Source organism: Macaca nemestrina, chromosome 8 (assembly GCF_043159975.1).
Source record: "Macaca nemestrina isolate mMacNem1 chromosome 8, mMacNem.hap1, whole genome shotgun sequence".
In the NCBI taxonomy this organism is placed as follows: Eukaryota; Metazoa; Chordata; class Mammalia; order Primates; family Cercopithecidae; genus Macaca; species Macaca nemestrina.
The window spans coordinates 93,891,046-93,909,157 of NC_092132.1; the positions used below are offsets into that span (position 1 = coordinate 93,891,046).

General features: G+C 40.8%; 1 protein-coding gene across 9 annotated transcripts in view; it reads left to right on the top strand.

Moving 5' to 3' along the window:
* LOC105495658 (peroxidasin like) overlaps window positions 1–18,112 on the top strand; it is a 507,670-nt gene that overhangs the window by 298,791 nt on the left and 190,767 nt on the right. The window contains exon 5 of one of the 9 annotated variants that reach the window (XM_071068256.1): window positions 1,525–1,592. The exons of the other annotated variants lie outside the window; for them this stretch is intronic. The gene's annotated coding sequence lies outside the window, so the exon portion shown is untranslated. The remainder of the gene's footprint in view (window positions 1–1,524; window positions 1,593–18,112) is intronic. 9 annotated transcript variants of the gene reach the window in all.

The following is an 18,112-nucleotide window of genomic DNA, read 5'->3' on the forward strand; positions in this document are numbered from 1 at the left end:
ACTTTAATTCTGTGAGGGAGCAGGGCCTGGGCAGACAGCACTGTGATAATTCTTTCCCTTTCCCTGTCGCGTGTGAGGGAAGCTCCCTCAGATTCCCCTGAATTCTTTCTGTGGGTCTCAGTGAGCTTCTTCCTGGAGGAAAAGCCTGCAGATCCCCACACCCTCAGTCCACACTTGGACGCCAGCAACTCCTCCAAATTCCAACCTTGCCGTTCCCCCCAGATTGTGGCTTCCTGCGGTGTTCCGCTCCTGGTAAGCAAATCTCAGGTTGTTTTTTTCTGCCTGAAAGGTGCCTGTCTTTTCAGATTTAGGGGTAGCTCATTGCTCTGAGACCTCAGTTCTCTGGTGGGTCCAAAAAAAGTAGTTATTTTCGTTTCGTTGAACTTGTTTTTATTGTAAGGACAGGAATCCTGACTTCTAGTCTCTTGGGATGCCCTAATCTCTCATTATTGTTTACCCCTTGAGAGAACTCGCCCTTTCGGCACCTATACAACCATTGCAGTTTTTCTTGTTGTTCATCTCTCTTGATCTTTATTTTTTAATGAACTCAGTCTTGAGATGTGTGTAGCCATTCCAGCTTGAGCCCTTCCATATGATAAACAGTTTATCTTTCCTCCTCCTTCTCCTTTTCCGTGTTTTCCTTTTCTCCATTTTCTTCAGGAAACTTTTTTTTTATTTTTTATTTTATTTTTATTTTTATTGAAGTCTTGCTCTGTCGCTCAGGCTGCAGTGCAGTGGCACAATGCCTGCTCCCTGCAACCTCTACCTCCCAGGTTCAAGCAATTCTCCTGTCTCAGCCTCCCAAGTAGCTGGGATTATAGGCACACACCACCACGCCTGGCTAATTTTTAGTAGAGATGGAATTTCATCATGTTGGCCAGGCTGGTCTTGAACCTCTGACCTCAGGTGATCTACCGGCCTCAGCCTCCCAAAGTTCTGGGATTACAGGGGTGAGCCACCTCGCCCAGCCTTCTGCGGGAAATTCTTGATCACTCTTGTACTTAGCTATTATTTATATGTTAGTCTTTATTCTATATATCCAATCTAGATTTTTGTCTTACTTTAATTTTTTATCCTGCCATCACAGAATTAAGATTACCAATGGCAATTTTTACTTGTATTTCTTCTCAAACTCTCAAAATAGGAAAAATCCATCTTATGTCATTACTTCCACTTTCCTAATGGCCAAATCAGTTTCCTATCCCAAAGTTTCCGTTTCTGTTTTAAAAAATTTCTGACCAAAATCCTGGAGTCCTCTTTTATTTCCTGTGCCTTTTGTCTTTTGTATTAACCTTTAATTATTTCCTTCCTCCCACCCCTTCTTTCTTCACTTGTGCCTCCCTTCATCAGGTAACATCTGCAATTACCACCTCCCAGGTTTTTCTGCCACCATCATTTCTCCTATGGAGCCCATTCTTAGTGTCCCTGTCAGACTCATCCTCAGCCACTTTCTTTCTCATTAATGTACAATTGCTCCATGTCCCCTACAGTGATAAAATCAGATTCTCTCCCTCTCATTCTCAGGGTGCAGTGTAATGTAACCTGTCAGTCACCGCCTCCTCTTTCTACAGCGCAGTGAATCCTCTAGTGAGGTTAGTATTATTTTCTGCTATGATTTATGCTGTTTTCCCACCACTAACCTCTTTCTTATGTTCCTGCCTCTATAAGAGTTTCTCAGGACACAAATCAAGGTTATATTAACAGCTTCCCTGACAACTTCAGTCCATAATGATCTCTGTCACTTTCTACCAATGAAAATACTCAGCTGTATTCCACAGTTTTGAGCATATGTTCTATGGTTGTATGCATATGCATATATACATATGTATATGTTTTATGCTGTGATTGTTTGATGTGCATAGGTTTGATGTGCACAGAAACACTTGATTCTCCCAAGTGTTGTGTGCTCCTTGAGAACAGGGACTCTGGCAGTCTTGGTCCAAGAATCAGTAACATGTGCCCAGTGGAGCTTCAGGAGCTCTCATAGGCCAATTGGAAATTCAGCATTGGAATCCGTCTGTGGGTTTATAGAACTCCTCACAGAAGTTCTTATTCAGTAGGTATGAGAGTTAGCCATTTGTTTTTTATTTGTGCTTCAAAAAGATTAACATGTTACATAAGTCTATGATAAAAACAAAATAAGATACACTGACCCTGACGTTAGGAAGAACACTGTTAAGAAACAATAGCCTTAAAGAGGTTTGTTAGAGACAGAGCCTTGCCATTATATGAAGATAAATTAAGGAACTAACTACACCAAACAGAAGCAATCTGTTAAAGTCAACATTAATCACACGGAAAACTACGTTTCATTTGATTTTATACCCAACTATAAAGAAATAAAGAAATAGAGTGGAGAACAAAAACAACTCTTTGCCTTTAGCTGTTAATTTAGAAGAGCTGAAAAAAAGTCATTAGTATTTTATTGATTAGATGCTGATCTTCACAAACAGGAAGCAACAGTTACAATGTACTAGATTGCAATTAATCTCAGCTCTACCTCTGAAGCTAGTTGAAAGCTTGTCACCAGTTAGGAAAAAGAACAAAATCATGTAAAATTATCCCTTGATAAAACATATAAGAGACAATTACACATATAATAGTGTTATCACTCATCTTTGATGTGCCGTAGAATGCTAGTATGATACATTTTATTTTAACTGGCGTTTTAGAAATAACAAATCTACTGCTCTGACAAAGAAGCTAGACCAAGTCTTAGAAAGCATTAGCAAGACGTTGTCAATTGTGCCAACAATGGATAAGAAAGGGTTCTATTACTATTTTTGCATCCTGAGCATTATTATATATACCATTATTATTAGTTTTAAACTTTAGTACAATAAAAGCATTTTGCACACTATATACTAATATTTTCTTTAGAAAGTACTGCAATATATTTTAATATATTTTGGTTATGATATAGGATCTACATTTCATTGCTATAAAACAATGGTTTTCCATTCGAGTTTTATATAAGAATCACCTGGAGAATTTCTGAAAAATAACAGTGCCTGGGTACCACCCAGCCCAGTGAAATCAGAATCTCTCAGGGTGGATACCTGATAAAAAATCTAAAATATCTAGATTTTAAAAAAATGTTGTCCGGGTAAATATAATATTCAATCAGAGCTGAGCATCAGTAGTGAAAGGTTACAATGAATTGAAATAAATCACTACTGGTGTTCTACTTATTTGTTTTACATTTTTCTTTAAAACAAAGTAAAAGGAAGAATATACAGAATATGCCAAAACGAAATAAAAACTGGACGATTAGAACTTTTGATAATTGGGTTTAATAATAAATAGGAATTAACAGTGTCAAGCTCTATGGCTTGCTTGCTTCTAATTCTTTTATTTGTCAGGCTTTGGTGTTGAAGTAGGACCTCAGAGGCATTTTAACTCTTTTAGGCAGGGAGCATCTATTAAATGTATAGTTTATACATCTTAATTGGTCCCTAGTGTCAGGAAACAGTTAAAGGGGCCCTGGCAGCATTTTACTACCAAGGAATGATTTACGACGTAGCCGATGGCAAGAACAGAAAGGACGATGTGACTTGAGGCATGTTATATCATTTCTTTGCATGTCTCATCTCATTCTGGCAGATGAGAATAATATGGCACTCTCTAGAAAATGCTAATATTGTAAAACTAATTTTGTCTAGAAATATACTGGGGTAGAATGTCAATTTAAAGTAAAATAAAGCACCATGAACAAATCCTAATTACTCATCATGGTGGATTTTCTCACTATCAATCCTCTTACTCTGAAGGAGAAATATAAATGAAAGTATATTCTTGGAAAGGCTGTAATTTGTGTCTGTCAAAGCCAAGATACTCACAGAGGCTCAGGCTTAAATACCAGTTTATCTACTCTACAGGCCAAGTGAAAATTAACTTCTTTCTAGAGTTGACTTGAATTTGTGTTTCTAATCAAAAGTGGCTGTACTGTATTTTCACAACCAGAGCTCTGCTTTTCACCATGCATATTTTATATAAATTGAATAGAAGAAATATAACATATTTCTTTGATTTAAATTATAGAATGCTGTTACTCATCTCAGAATGATCTTATATATATAAAATTTGTTTTTTAAAGTTACATAATTTTATTTCAAAAGAGGCTTTAATAATATCCTTTAAAAGTCAGAAACACAGAAAGAAAATCTACCCAAAGCTGAAACTATATCTTTCAATTGTTTTATTATTGAAAATAATACGTCTTGTTATACCTCAGTTATGATCCTAAATTGAAATTTCACCCCCCAGAGGCTTATAAAGTTACTTAAAGCATTTTAAAAACTACTATATATCTTTATTACTATAAAAACTTGAACCAGGTGAGTACTTTAAAATCTTGTAAAACGTGAAATTAGGAAAGAGGAAAAAACTAACAGAAATATGATATTAAAATAATCACAATTATTGGGACAGTCTGTACTTTGTGCTTTGTATGTCTATATATATGAATATTTCACTCACACCCATGAAACTTCCAAAAGATTGTTATTTTCACTTGTGACAAATAAGAACATTAGCTCTCAGGGAGTTCCAGTTACTTTCCAGAAATCAGACAAGTCAAGCCAAGAGCTTATTCTCTCCCCTGTGGGAGGAGGATGACAGTCCATCAATTCCGTGAGATGTTCCTGAGGGAGGACAAGAGGAACAGAAAATGAAGGCAAGGAACGTGTTTTCCTCACAGCTCCCAAGGACTTTTGCTATGGACAGGGAAGAGAAATATCTAAAGAAGCATCCACAGTGTGCTTGGGTACGTGTTTAGTGGTGTGTATCAAGAATGCCTGGAGAACATGGATGCTGGGCACTTTGTTTCCAAGTCAGCTTCCCAGAACTATCAGGTATGTGTTCACAGTGGGTTCCTTCTCCACCTCTCGACAATGCCTCCACCCTGGATCCTCACACCAGCACAGACCAGCTAGGGTGTGACCTGCACCCTGGAACCCAACGTCTGTGGATGATCTCCCCATGCTCTTTCATCTAAACTCTCTTCCACCGAGCCCCTGAAGAGCCTGCAAGTCCATGACCAGGGTGCTTCCATATCGCCCCGATTGTCCCTCACTTCCCTTGCTCCCTTCTATCCTCAGCAGGCATCACACCTGGGGTCTTCAACACTGAGATTCTCAGGTCCCTGTAAGGTGAGGCTCAGCTCTGGTGAGGACACAGCCTCCTCCTGGCTTCATGCTGCTGTTTGCTTTTAGTATAATTTTAGGTCTAACCATTCTCTTTATTCTTTACTATGTATTTATCTGCTTGAGACAATGTCATGATGCTTCAGACCAAAGTTTCTCCAAGTATGTTTCTCCAAAAGTGTATGTTATGAAATGGGAATTTTGCACAGAGCAACAATGATTGTGGGAATGAAAAGGACATTGGCTTGCCTCAAATGCCTCTTTTCTTCAATACATTGATTTCTGGAGGTCATTGTGGGGATGTAACTTTCTTCCATTTCCAGGGCTGTATGTATTATGTCTCTGGGCTTTCCATGAAGCCCCAGAGGGTCTTGCTCAGTTGCTTAGACTTTGTGGAGTGGCATAGTAGATGTGGGTATGGACATACTTAAGTGGTGTCATTTGCTCAAAGTATTGAACGGGGGGCTCAGGAGCACCATTTGATTTCTATTCTACCTTTCTTTGTCAGTCCTATGTGTTGGAAGGCATTTAGATTGTACTATTGGAAGATGCTACCTGAAGGATTGGTGTATTACAAATAATTATGTCATTAACATTTGAATTATCAAAGCATGTGAATTTTCATAATATAGTATTGAGTCTGCTGCCCCGAGTCTTAAATGTTGCATTTGGAAAGCTTCATCCACTGATGGTTCTGTATGTAGCAACCTGACATTTTCTATTACATCTGAAATTAGTGACTTAAAAGGAAAGAAATAAGGATTATAATTTGGAAATATGTTATAAATGCAGACTGAAACAATTGAGTCTTCTTTGCAATTTTACTCATTAACTATTTCATACAACTATCATCATGGTTTTGTCCTAGTATTGTTCCCTATCCTATTATCCTCTAAATGTTAAAAAGCCTACTATTAGTTTATTTCTTATGGCTCCAGCAGAGATAAAAGCCATTTATTCTCAATGCAATGCAAATATGCTCAAGATTTCAAGCATCAACCAAGGAATAGAGCTCTGTGTTCTTCAATAACTGTAAGGGGCTCTATTCATGGCAGACTGTCCTCCTCTAATTTGTATATGGCTTACATCCAGAAGTGAAATGTAAAATAAAACCATTGTTATGGAAATAGAGGAGAAACAATATTCACTTATGAACAGGTTTGGTTAAAGCTGTGTCTAGTTCTCTCTGAGGTGTAAATCCCCAGGTGACAATCAACTATGTCTGGAAACTGGCTTTATGGGTTTAATTGGGAGAGTCTTCCAGGCCAGAATATTTAGAACATTGTAGAATTTTATAGTTGGTTGGAATCTTATGGAGCAAATTTAAATATAACTTTTACAGTATATACATTTAGAAAGAGATTTGAGTTTCTAAGGCCAATTTAGAATAAAGGAGGCATGCATGCATGCCGATACTAATCTATAGTGTGTTCTCTTTCACTATTGTGAGAAAACATATTTATAGAAAATGTTTCAATGTTGTGCATCAGTGACCATTGCTAATTTTTCTATAACTTTCATTATAGCTTCATTCTCTTTCTTATTTAAAAGTTTCTGTTGTTGTAGTAATCAAATGACATGCTTGTCTGAAGTCACAGAAAGAATGCAGTAAGGTTGCATTGGTGTGCAAGCTGAGGCTTCTCCTGGTCACTTGCACAGTGTGACTCATCTTCCCCTGCTACTAAGATGTGGGCCCACCACCTTCATGCTCGGGGTGGCCCTGGTGATTCTGAAGCAACTTTCACAAGGCACAGTCCAGGGCACGTCAGTGCTGACCTCTCGTACTTCCCTTTCCTCACTGCTTCCATCCTCAGAGTGTTTATGCCGAGACCCTGCCTGCACATGTACATCCTCACCTGGAGAGCAGCACAGCCTCACCTGTGAGCATCAGCCCACATCACAACTCCTGCACCCCACCCACCACTTGTTCATCTCCCCTCTGCAACCAGGTCTTCAACACTGCTGCTAGCTAGAGTCCTGATTTGTTTGAACAAATCTTAGCTTCCTGATGCTTATGTACAATTGATTTTGTTTGTATGAAAACTCAAGAGCCAGAGGGAGAGGTGGATCTTTCCACAGCATGCAAGCACAGACCCTTCCAGGATGCCTTCCTTGCCTTATAATTGGAACAGAACTTAGTTTGGGCTGCTCACTGTTTAATAGTTGGTGGGAAGAAAAGCAGCTTTATTCAAGAGCCAGTAAACCAAGAAGATGGCAGACTAGTGTCCTAAGAACCATCTTAAGTCAGTATATATTTTGGGCTCTTTTTTATGTTAAGGGAAGCAGAGTGGAGAGAAGGGAATTGAGATCAAGAGTCATGTGATCATGACTACAGACATCTGGGCACCAGCAAGGGTCCAAGAAGGTTGGGAATTTTATCCTTGGCCAGGTCATAATGCTCCTGTAAATCTTCAGCAAAACATCATTTGATGTTTACATACTTCCCCTTTAATCCCAGAGTTAGCTTCAAAAACTGCATGTAGCTGTTTCCGCATTTTATCTCAGTGCTCTAAAGTTATCCTATCCTACATGCAAGATTGGGTAAAGATCCCTTAAACAAAAATGGAGAGTGTTGGATCTACACCAAGATGGCCAAATAGGAACAGCTCCAGCCTCCAGCAACCAGCGTGAATGACACAGAGGACGGGTGATTTCTGCATTTCCAAATGAGGTACTGGATTCATCTCACTGGGGCATGTCAGATAGTGGGGGCAGGACAGTGGGTGCAGCCCAAGTGAGAGCCAAGGCAGGGTAAGGCATTGCCTCACCCGGGAAGCGCAAGGGGGAAGGGAATTCCCCTTCCTAGCCAAGGGAAACCGTGACACACAATACCAGGAAAATCGGGTCACTCCCACCCTAATACTGCGCTTTACCAAGGGTCTTAGCAAACAGCACACCAGGAGATTATATCCTGCGCCAGGCTCAGAGGGTCCTATGCCTACCTCCCTCATTGCTAGCACAGCAGTCTGAGATCTAACTGCAAGGTAGTAGTGAGGCTAGGGGAGGGGCACCCGCCATTGCTGAGGATTAGTAGGTAAACAAAGCAGCCAGGAAGCTCGAACCGGGTGGAGCCCACCAAAGCTCAAGGAGGCCTGCCTACCTCTGTAGACTCCACCTCTGGGGACAGGTCATAGCCAAACAAAAGGCAGCAGAAACCTATGCAGACGTAAATGTCCCTGTCTGATAGCTTTGAAGAGAGTAGTGGTTTTCCCAGCACAGAGTTTGAGATCTGAGAATGGACAGATTATCTGATCAAGGAGGTCCCTGACTCTCGAGTAGCCTAACTGGGAGAAATCCCCCACTAGGGGCAGACTGACACCTCACACCTCACACAGCCGGGTACACCTCTGAGACGAAGCTTCCAGAGGAATGATCAGACAGCAACATTTGCTGTTCAGCAATATTCACTCTTCTGCAGCCTCCACTGCCGATACCCAGGCAAACAGGGTCTGGAGTGAACCTTCAGCAAACTCAACAGACCTGCCGCTGAGGATCCTGACTGTTAGAAGGAAAAATAACAAACAAAAAGGACATCCACACCAAAACCCCATCTATATGTCACCATCATAAAAGACCAAAGGTAGATAAAACCACAAAGATAGGGAAAAAGCAGAGCAGAAAAGCTGGAAATTCTAAAAATCAGAGCACCTTTCCCCCTCCAAAGGAAAGCAGCTCCTCACCAGCAACAAAACAAAGCTGGATGGAGAATGACTTTGATGAGTTGAGAGAAGAAGACTTCAGACAATCAAAATTCTCCAAGCTAAAGGAGGAATTACGAACCCAGTGCAAAGAAACTAAAAACCTTGAAAAAAGATTTGACGAATGGCTAACTAGAATAACCAATGCAGAGAAGTCAATAAACGAACTGATAGAGATAAAAACGAGAACTACATGACAAATGCACAAGCTTCAGTGACTGACTCAATCAACTGGAAGAAAGGGTATCAGTGACTGAAGATCAAATGAATGAAATGAAGTGAGAAGAGAAGTTTAGAGAAAAAAGAGTAAAAAGAAATGAACGAAACCTCCAAGAAATATGGGACTATGTGAAGAGACCAAATCTACATCTGATTGGTGTACCTGAAAATGACAGGGAGAATAGAACCAAGTTGGAAAATACTCTGAAGGATATTATCCAGGAGAACTTCCCCAACCTAGCAAGACAGGACAACATTCAAATTCAGGAAATACAGAGAACACCACAAAGATACTCCTCGAGAAGAGCAACTCCAAGACACATAATTGTCAGATTCACCAAAGCTGAAATGAAGGAAAAAATGTTAAGGGCAGCCAGAGAGAAAGGTTGGGTTATCCACAGAGGGAAGCCCATCAGATTAACAGCAGATCTCTCAGGAGAAACTCTACAAGCCAGAAGAGAGTGGGGGCCAATATTCAACATTCTTAAAGAAAATAATTTTCAACCCAGAATTTCATATGCAGCCAAACTAAGTTTCATAAGTGAAGGAGAAATAAAATCCTTTACAGACAAGCAAATGCTGAGAGATTTTGTCACCACCAGGTCTGCCCTACAAGAACTCCTGAAGGAAGCACTAAACATGGAAAGGAACAACCAGTACCGGCCAATGCAAAAACATGCCAAAATGTAAAGATCATCGATGCTAGGAAGAAACTGCATCAACTAACGAGCAAAACAACCAGCTAATATCATAATGACAGGATCAAGTTCACACATAAAAATATTAACCTTAAATGTAGATGAGCTAAATGCTCCAATTAAAAGACACAGACTGGCAAATTGGATAAAGAGTCAAGACCCATCAGTGTGCCATATCCAGGAGACCCATCTCATGTGCAGAGACACACATAGGCTCAAAATAAAGGGATGGAGGAAGATCTACCAAGCAAATGGAAAACAAAAAAAGGCAGGGATTGCAATCCTAGTCTCTGATAAAATAGACTTTAAACCAACAAAGATCAAAAGACACAAAGAAGGCCATTACATAATGTTAAAGGGATCTATTCAACAAGAAGAGGTAACTATCCTAAATGTATATGCACCCAATACAGGAGCACCTAGATTCATAAAGCAAGTCCTTAGAGACTTACAAAGAGACTTAGACTCCCATACAATAATAATGGGAGACTTTAACAACCCACTGTCAACATTAGACAGATCCACGAGACAGAAAGTTAAAAAGGATATCCAGGAATTGAACTCAGCTCTGCACCAAGCAGACCTAATAGACATCTACAGAACTCTCCACCCCAACTCAGCAGAATATATATTCTTCTCAGCACCACATTGCACTTATTCCAAAATTGACCACATAGTTGGAAGTAAAGCACTCCTCAGCAAATATAAAAGAACAGAAATTATAACAAACTCATAGAACACAGTGCAATCAAGCTAGAACTCAGGATTAAGAAACTCAGTCAAAACCACTCAATTACATGGAAACTGAACAGCCTGCTCCTGAATGACTACTGGGTGCATAATAAAATGAAGGCAGAAATAAAGATGTTCTTTGAAACCAAAGAGAACAAAGATACAACATACCAGAATCTCTGGGACACATTTAAAGCAGTGTGTAGAGGGAAATTTATACCACTAAATGCCCACAAGAGAAAGCAGGAAAGATCTAAAATTGACATTGTAACATCACAATTAAAAGAACTACAGAAGCAAGAGCAAACACATTCAAAAGCTAGCAGAAGGCAATAAATAACTAAGATCAGAGCAGAACTGAAGGAGACAGAGACAAAAAAACCTTAAAAAAAAATCAATGAATCCAGGAGCTGTTTTTTTTTTTTTTTTTTTTTTTTTTTTTTAAAGATAAAAAAGTCAATAGATTGCTAGCAAGACTAATAAAGAAGAAAAGAGAGAAGAATCAAATAGATGCAATAAAAAATGATAAAGGGGATATTACCACCGACCCCACAGAAATACAAACTACTATCAGAGAATACTATAAACACACCTCTACGCAAATAAACTAGAAAACCTAGAAGAAATGGATAAATTCCCGGACACATACACTCTCCCAAGACTTAACCAGGAAGAAGTTGAATCCCTGAATAGACAAATAACACTCTGAAATTGAGGCAATAATTAATAGCCTACCAACCAAAAAAAGTCCAGGACCAGATGGATTCACAGCCGAATTCTACCAGAGGTACAAAGATGAGCTGGGACCATTCCTTCTGAAATTATTCAAGTCAACAGTAAAAGAGGGTATCCTCCCTAACTCATTTTACGAGCCTAACATCATCCTGATATCAAAGCCTGGCAGAGACACAACAAAAAAGAGAATTTCAGATCAATATCCATGATGAACATCAATGCAAAAATCCTCAATAAAATGCTGGCAAACCGAATCCAGCAGCACTTCAAAAAGCTTATCCACCATGATCAAGTGGGCTTCATCCCTGGGATGCAAGGCTGGTTCAACATATGCAAATCAATAAATGTAATCCAGCATATAAATAGAACCAAAGACAAAAATCACATGATTATCTCAATAGATGCAGAAAAGGCCTTTGACAAAATTCAAGCAGCCCTTGAAGATAAAAACTCTCAATAAATTTGGTATTGATGGAACATATCTCAAAATAATAGGAGCTATTTATGACAAACCCACAGCCAATATCATACTGAATGGGCAAAAACTGGAAGCATTCCCCTTGACAACTGGCACAAGACGGGGATACCCTCTCTCACCACTCCTATTCAACATAGTGTTGGAAGTTCTGGCCAGGGCAATCAGGCAGGAGAAAGAATTAAAAGGTAGTCAATTAGCAAAAGAAGAAGTCAAATTGTCCCTGTTTGCAGATGACATGATTGTATATTTAGAAAACCCCATGATCTCAGCCCCAAATCTCCTTAAGCTGATAAGCAACTTCAGCAAAGTCTCAGGATACAAAATCAGTGTACAAAAGTCACTAGCATTCTTATACACCAATAACAAACAGAGAGCCAAATCATGAGTGAACTCCCATTCACAATTGCTTCAAAGAGAATAAAATACCTAGGAATCCAATTTACAAGGGATATGAAGGACCTCGTCAAGGAGAACTACAAACCACTGCTCAACGAAATAAAAGAGAACACAAACAAATGGAAGAGCATTCCATGCTCATGGATAGGAAGAATCAATATCATGAAAATGGCCATACTGCCCAAGGTAATTTATAGATTCAGTGCCATACCCATCAAGCTGCCAATGACTTTCTTCACAGAATTGGAAAAAACTGCTTTAAAGTTCATATGGAACCAAAAAAGAGCCTGCATTGCCAAGACAGTCCTAAGCCGAAAGAACAAAGCTGGAAACATCATGCTACCTGACTTCAAACTATACCACAAGGCTACAGTAACCAAAACAGCATGGTACTGGTACTAAAACAGAGATATAGACCAATGGAACAGAACAGAGCCCTCAGAAACAATACCACACATCTACAACCATCTGATCTTTGACAAACCTGACAAAAACCAGAAATGGGGAAAGGATTTGCTATTTAATAAATGGTGCTGGGAAAACTGGTTAGCCATAAGTATAAAGCTGAAACTGGATCCTTTCCTTATACCTTATACAAAAATTAATTCAAGATGGATTAGAGACTTAAATGTTAGACCTAAAACCATAAAAACCCTAGAAGAAAACCTAGGCAATACCATTCAGGACATAGGCATGGGCAAGGACTTCATGTCTAAAACATGAAAAGCATTGGCAACAAAAGCCAAAATTGATAAATGGGATCTCATTAAACTAAAGAGCTTCTGCACAGCAAAAGAAACTACCATCAGAGTGAACAGGCAACCTACAGAATGGGAGAAAATTTTTGCAATCTACTCATCTGGCAAAGGGCTAATATCCAGAACCTACAAATAACTCAAACAAATTTTCAAGAAAAAAACAAACAACTGCATCAAAAAGTGGGCCAAGGATTTGAACAGACACTTCTCAAAAGTAGGCATGTATGCAGCCAACAGGCACATGATCATCATGACTAGCTATCAGAGAAATGCAAATCAAAACCACAATGAGATACCATCTCACACCAGTTAGAATGGCAATCATTAAAAAGTCAGGAAACAACAGGTGCTGGAGAGGATGTGGAGAAATAGGAACACTTTTACACTGTTAGAGGTACTGTAAACTAGTTCAACCATTGTGGAAGACAGTGTGGTGATTCCTCAGGATCTAGAACTAGAAGTACCATTTGACCCAACCATCCCATTACTGGGTATATACCCAAAGGATTATAAATCATGCTGCTATAAAGACACATGCACACATATGTTCACTGTGGCACTATTCACAATATCAAAGAATTAGAACCAACCCAAATGTCCATCAATGGCAGACTGGATTAAGAAAAATGTGGCACATATACACCATGGAATACTATGCAGCCATAAAAAAAGGATGAGTTCATGTCCTTTGTAGGGACATGGATGCAGCTGGAAACCATCATTCTCAGCAAACTATCACAAGAACAGAAAAGCAAACACCGCATGTTCTCACTCATAGGTGGGAATTGAGCAATGAGAACACTTGGACACAGGAAGGGGAACATCACACACTGGGACCTGTTATGGGGTCGGGGGATGGGGGAGGGATAGCATTAGGAGATATACCTAATGTAAGTGACCAGTTAATGGGTGCAGCACACCAACATGGCACATGTATACATATGTAACAAACCTGCACGTTGTGCACATATACTCTAGAACTTAAAGTATAATTAAAAAGAAACAAAATGGAGTGTGTTATATTCATTCATTTGCTGTTTCCCTGTTACAGAATCAATGCCGCCGTCTCTGTTTTTCTATGTTACTCTTCCAAACAGATCTTCAATTTATGGCTGAGAGGGGGACATATTGGAATATCTCCTTTGTGATTTGATCCTTCTTCTCTGACTTCTCTCTGTGCTTCTCTCACTTCTTAGAAATCCCACCATCCGTGTCACATCAGGTCCACTTCTCACCTCTGTCCTCACATCTCAGGAGGCTGTCTTTGCTCCTCTTCACACATTTATTTCCTCCTCTGGATCTAACTTTGTTGCTCTCTTTTCTTGATGGCAAGAGTTCTGAAATTTCCACTTTATGCTGCCCTTCTCTGAAATACCTTGTACTTGTTTCATTTTCAAAATGTCAGCAGGTGTATAAATTGTGCGCACCTCCCCACTTGAGTTTTTTTAATGGGAATGGTTTCAGGGGTGCGGTCTGATCTGACGAGCGTTGTGCACGGACACAGTGCCGTAAAATCATGGCGCGTGAAGGAGATGTCAGAGCAGGCAGCCATTCCTTTGCTTTTAAATTCAACTGAAATCTTTTAGCAAGTAACTTGGCTGGATGATGGGGGCATTCAGGTTCAGGGCTGAGAAGAAATATAGCAAATACAGTCTACTAGGGAAGGAGGCTTTACCTTCTCCCCTTCTTGTGTTTTTCTCACATTTCTTCTCAAGCCTGGCACTGCACTCTTCATCCTGGGCGTTTCTCCCCCTTCTCAAACACTTCCCCCTTTGAAAGGGGGAAGTGCATTTGATTGATTGGTGATTGATGTCCCTGGATCAGGGTGGCTCTGCGGTGACCTCAGGGATGGCCCACTAGTTATCCTTTTTCTGCCCTGCCTGACTGAGTCTGGCCTGCAGCCCCCTCCTTGAAACCCGGTCAGTGAACGGCTTTGGAGTACATGCTCCCGGCCCTGCATATCTCTGCACATAAGCTTGGGAAGGGGACCCGATGATTTTAATTTGGAAGCATGAAGTAAAAGTCCCCATGCTGACCTCAGCACCAACCAAGTTGTCCATTCCAGTGTTTCACAAAGAGCCCAGCATTGGGAGTCACTTCTCCATCAGCAACCAGCCCCTCTATTATTGCATTGCTCTATTGTATGCTCTATTAACTCTGGAGGGAAGAAGACCAAATATCCCTCCCTACTGCTGGCCCCTGTCTAACATTCTAAACCATAAGGATTTTCTCAACCTCCTCTACTCTCTAGTTGCCTTGGACTTCTGCCATGTATCAGAAAGGTGCTAGGTGATTTTTACAGGTGATCTGCAATCTTCCACTGCCCTGGCATGAAGTATCACCAGCCACAGCATCACAGAGTGATTGAGGAGTCAAATAAGAAGATGAGTGCGGGCCTCCATGTGTCCAGTGCTCAAGCTTCTGTTGCCCCATCCTTCCCCTGTAAAAGCCTCTGGGATCCATTTCTGCATTTTCTCTTGGGATTATCTCTGCTTCACATGAGACCTGCTGCCTCATTTCTTCTTTCCTAGACCACGATAGCATCCGCATAGCTAATTCATCCCTTGTTCTGTTCCATCGTACCACCTTTGACTGAACCGTGACCCTAAATTGCAGCACTGACAACATCAATTTCCTGAGCCTGAAACCCTTTAATTAGTGCTTAAAAAAATACAGACCAGCCCCTACATATCTCAGTATTCACAGGCAAACCAGTAATGTCGTGTTGGCCAGGCTAGTCTCAAACTCTTGACCTCACATGATCCACCCACTTTGACCTCCCCAAGTGCTGAGATTATAGGCGTGAACCATAGTGCCCGGCCCCAGGAATCTTAAATTCCAAAATATCACCTGATGAGCCTCAGGTCTCCTGTGCTTCTTAGGTCATGTCTCAGGCCTCACCTCATGGTACGGTTTTATCTCATCTAAAATCTGTCCATGCTTTCCAGATTTAAGTCCCTCTGCATGTGGCCTATAGTTCTTTTCCTCTGTATGCTTTGTTCTATGCTCCTGCTGTCCTTTAGATTCAAATATGAGCCAACTTCAGCTTCTATTTCTTTATTTCCTCCACTGTGTTGAAGGAAACCACAAAATCACATAGCTGTACTATTTTGAGTAACAACAAACCCATCTCGAATTTCAGGTAGATCCTCAAATAATTCAATTTTTCCAGAAACTCATGTTTGTTAAGAAGAAGTCTTAGAGAGTGTGATCTTCTAGAACTAGGTGAGATGAGTTTCTCAGTAGGATCATGCTCTCGATGGGTCAATAAAGGTGAAAACTAAAACTTGACCATGGTCTAGCAATGACAAGGAGCACAATGGAGCTCCTTCTCTCGCTGGCTCTGCGGACTCTTCCCAAGGTGCCCCTCTTGCCTTAGATCCAATACTCCTCCCACATTTCATAGGTGACTTGGCCTTCTGCCTTTCTAGAACCTTGTACTAAGCGTCTATTGCGCATTCTCTCTGATCTTGCAGCTGCCCTGCAATATAGATAATATCATTTTTCAGTTTTAATGGGTGTCTTTTGCATGCCAAAACTCTTTTAGGAGCTGGGCTGTGGCACTAAACAAAACATAAAATTCCTGACCTTGATGGACCTGCTAACATTCTAGCAGGGAAGGCAAGCTTTAAAAGTAATAAATGAACAAGCATATTGCATAGTGTAATGCAAGTCTTTGGCAAATATTTAAATCTGTAAATACACACACACACACACACACACACACACACACACACACACACACACACACAGATATACTGTGGGCAGGGAAGGAGACACATGCATGCCAGGGAGGCACAGTGCAGGCAGAGAGGCAGCCACTGCTAACACCCTAAGTTAGGAGTGAGCCTGGCATGTGAGAGGAACAGCTTGGATACTGATGTGGCTGGAGCAGAGAGACAGGCCCAGGTAGCACAGAACTGTGTAGATCAGAGGAACAGATTTGATTTGTATCATTTTGAGTGATGTGCATTTTATTCTGAGTGAGCACTGGAGGGTTTTGAAGGACAGTTGGCATACCTGATCCAACAGGCCTTACAATGATCACTCTGATTTCTATGTTTCTTGCATTCTTCTTTATAGAGATTTATTTGACAAATAAATATTGTATATATTTATAATGTACAACATGATGCTTATATATATGCATACATTGTGAAATGGCCAAGTCAAGCTAATTAACCTATTTTACTTCATACGCTTATTGTTTTGTCTGTGTGGTGAGAACATCTAAAATCTCTTATCTCAACAAGGATGACTATGTTGACAATAGGCTATGGCCTGGCAAGGGCGGGGACCAGTTGGTTGTTTTGTTGTACAATAGGCCAGAAGTGGTGTGGTCTCAGATTAAGGAGGCAGCAGGGTAGGTTTGGGATGGGTGCACCATCTGGATTTCTTTTGCAACCAATCACTTAGATGTAGAATGTTGGAGAAAGAAAGAAGTTGAAGGTATTACTGAGATTCTTGCCCTAAACAACTAGAAGGAAGTATGGTCCTCAGCTGAGATGGACAGGCTGGGAAGTGGGCATGAAGACTAATCAGTATTGCAGATTTGCACACAACAAGTTTGAGATGTCTACTAGGCAGCCCCATGGGCATGGGGCTGGCAGTAGGGCATGGGTCTCCAATGTAAGGCGGCGGTGAGGACTAGCTGTGCAATGTGGGTATCTTTGGCATCTGAAAGTGCTCATGTTCCCAGTATTGGATGCCATTGAGTTTGGCTGGAAAAAAGGAGAAGCCTCAGGACTCAGCCCCAGGCACTCCAGTCCAGGAGCCTGGGGAAAGAGAAGGAAGCAGTGAAGGGCCCTGAGCATGTCCATTGAGGTGGGAGAGGATCTGGGAGGATGGTGTCCTGGAAGCCAGGGAAGAACATGGCAGGGAGAGGGACTAACTGATGCACTCCAATGCTGCTGAAAATCCACTAGGGAAAGGACTAAGAACTCAGTCCCAGCTTTAGCAGTGATGATCAAAAGGAGCTGAGCTCCTTGTCCTGCGTGATATAGCCACAATTGAAAATTCACACCCCTGCTTTTCTTTTCGACATATCTCTTATATTTCACCGTTGACTTTGCCTTTTACCTTAAGGGGAAAATTGAGGGCAAAGCTAATAGACATCTCACTAGTTTTCCTTGTGACAAGAGATGATTGTGGGTTAGTGCCCATTTCCTCTGTTCCAGCCGGTTTCACTGGGACACATTCCTGCCTCCTTTTTACAGTCACATCTTCCAATAGCCCTTTTGGTGCCATGGAGTAC